We start from the raw sequence: 3,390 nt of genomic DNA, 5'->3' as shown, positions 1-3,390 counted from the left end.
TAAGAAAGCGTTAGAAAGAGCGCTGGTCATGGAAAGCACTGTAAGAGATTCACAAGCAATACAAGGGGTGCAAAATGGCGCCGTACTCCTAATCGGGTGGGAACAGTCACCTGAAAATGGTGCGAAAAAGCGAGACTTTGCCATGAAGCAGAAAACAGCCCCTGCTAACTGAAAAATAAGAAGAAATAATTTAGCAGCTAAATCGAAGAACAACTTTAATTGATGCGGAAACAATCAGTCTTTTAGCGATTGGCAGTTTAAAAAAGTAGAATGTTACTTTTGTCACAGAAGTGGACAGTGCAAAAAGAGATTTAAACAGGCTTTCAAACAACAGAAGAAGCCCAATGAAATCTATAGTGTAGAAGTGCCTGAAACAACAAATTCTGACATTTATTCATTGTTTAACATGAAAGTTGGGAAGACAGGGTCAGTATTTGTTACAGCACAAGAGAATTGTAAACCAGTAAAAATGGAAGTAGACATGGGAGCTTCCAATACTGTAATTGGAGAACACACTTTCAGATATTTAAATAATGGTGAACATCAATTAAATTTGGAACAAACATCTGTCAAGCTGAAAATATACACAGGCAAAGAAATCCAAGTAAAAGGTATCAGCAGAGTAACTGTCCATTATAGAAACCAATTGGCACAGCTACCCATGATTGTGGTAGTAGCTGAAGGACGAAGCCTTCTTGGGTGAGATTGGTTAAAGAAGATTAAATTAAAAAGGTCCAAAATCTTTCAGTTGAGAGCAAGTGGGCTATCCGAGCTGCTTAAAAAGTATGCCTCCGTCTTCAAGGATGAACTGGGAAAAATCCACAGTCTGCAGGCCAAGGCTTATGTGGATTCAGAAATAACCCCACGCTTCATGAAAGCAAGACCAGTGCCATACGCCCTGAGAGAGAAGGCTGACGCTGAGCTGAACCAGCTAAAGAGGTTGGGTGTCACAAAAACAGTTCAGTTCTCAGAATGGGCAGCACCCATTGTCCCTGTCCTCAAACCAGACCATAGCGTCCGAATTTGTGGGGACTATAAACTAACGGTCAACAGAGTAGCCAAACTGGACAGGTACCCCATTCCAAAAATAGAAGACCTATATGCCAAGCTAACAGAAGGGACAACGTATCCAAAACTTGACATGAGTCATGCATATCAGCAATTAGAGTTGGATGACGCCTCCTGGGAATTCATCACAATTAATATGAACAAAGGATTGTACCAGTATACATGCTTGTCTTTCGGTGTTTCCTCAGCCTGTGCCATCTTTCAGAGAACAATGGAAAGCTTACTGCAGAGACTATCCCAGGTTGTAGTCTACTTAGACGATGTGCTGATAACCGGATTCACTAAAAGGGGACATTTGGCTAACTTAGAGAAAGTCCTCAAACACTTTTTACAAGCAGGAGAGCGACTGAAAAAAAAATGCACTTTTCAAACAAAGGATGTAATCTATTTGGGCCACGAGGTAGATTCTCAGCGGTTACACCCGATTGAAGAGAAGGTTACAGGAATAAGAGGGGCACCCGCACCCAAGAACGTCTCTGAACTTAAATCATTTTGGAATGATAAATTATAATGGGTGATTTTTACTTAATTTATCTACAGTTTTGGCCCCTCTGCATTCACTGCTAAGAAAGAACCAATGTTGGTCTCGGGAGGCACCTCAGAAAGAAGCTTTCATGAAAGTGAAACACGTTTTACACTTATCCAATCTGTTAGTCCATTATGACCTGATGAAAGACTTGGTGCTAACATGCGATGCGTCTCCCTACGGTGTGGGAGTGGTACTATCTCAGAGAATGGGTGACGGCATAGAGTGGCCAATAGGCTATTGGCGGATTTTCCGCACCCACCCGCCACCACGATCTTCTGGTCCTGCCACAAGTCAATGTACTTCTGGCTGGGGCGCCGCCTCGCCCACGGCAAGACCCACCAGTGACGGGGCCGGAAAATCCCAGCCTATGTATCCAGGGCCCTAATTTTGTCGGCTTATGAATATACCTTTGTGCATAGCCTGGCATTCACATCGCAAATGCTGATGCCCTGAGTTGCCTGCCCTTACAAGGGAATGATGAACACTTCCCAATTCCACCAGGAACTCGTTTTACTGTTAATTTTCTCGATTCCTCGCCAGTATGTGCCAGGCAGATCCGAGTTTGGACGAGTCAGGACCCAGTCCCATCTCGAGTGCGAGACCATATGTTACATGGTTGGTCCCAGGAGCCAGTCTCTGATGAAATGAAACCATTCTTCAACCAGAGACACGAGATGAACAGTCAAGATGGCATTCTGTTGTGGGGTGCATGGGCAATAGTTCCTTCAAAGGGAAGGGAGTCACTTTTAGTTGAACTACACAGTGCCCATCCAGGGATCTCCCGAATGAAGACCATAGCACGCAGCTACCTATGGTGGCCGGCGATGGATGACGATATTGAAAATGTAGTAAAGTACTGTGTGTGATGTCAGCAGCTGCAAAAGTTGCCGGTGGCAGCTCCATTGCACCAATGGGAGTGACCTGGTAGACCCTGGGTGCGGTTACACATCAACTACGTCGAACCCTTCCTTGGAACCATGTTTCTACTGACTATAGATGCCCATTCCAAGTGGTTAGATGTTTATGAGGTGAAGTGACCAGCTGGGCACCAGAGAAACTAGGCCAGAGCTTCACCATCCACGGACTATGAGAAGTAGTCGTATCTGATAATGGTAATGCATTCACAAGTGCTGAGTTCCAACGATTTATCAGCCTCAATGGTATCACCCATGTGAAGACTGCACCTGATCTATAATCAATAGAAACACGGTTCCAAGGAAGGGTCAGACGTAGTCAATGTATAACTGCAGGAAACCACCTGAAAGACTTAACTTGTAATTTCATGGCCTGTGTGAATATACTTGTAAATACAATATGTACAGCAAAGTTAAAGGGGGAGGAATGTAGTAATTATGGTTCTGTTAAGTATTGGACTGTACCTTTAAGAGTAGTCCTGTGATTATAAGATCACATGATCTGTGTAAACCAATGTGTTAGCAGCATGGGCTACCTCCACAGTCAGTGTAGAAATGTGACAGCACCTTCCAAACCCATGACCACTACCACCTAGAAGGACAAGGGCAGTAGATAGATGGGAACACCACCACCTGGAGGTTCCCCTCCAAGTAACTCACCATCCTGACTTGGAAATATATCACCATTCCTTCACTGTCGCTGGGTCAAAATCCTGGAACTCCCTTCCTAACAGCACTGTGGGTGTACCTACACCACGTGGACTGCAGCAGTTCAAGAAGGCAGCTCACCACCACTTTCTCAAGGGCAACTAGGGATGGGAATAAATGCTGGACCAGCCAGTGAAGCCCACATCCTGTGAACGAATTAAAAAAAAGAGA

The sequence above is a fragment of the Cetorhinus maximus genome, chromosome 6 (assembly GCF_964194155.1).
Source record: "Cetorhinus maximus chromosome 6, sCetMax3.hap1.1, whole genome shotgun sequence".
NCBI lineage: Eukaryota > Metazoa > Chordata > Chondrichthyes > Lamniformes > Cetorhinidae > Cetorhinus > Cetorhinus maximus.
Note: the sequence above shows the minus strand (reverse complement) of the source record.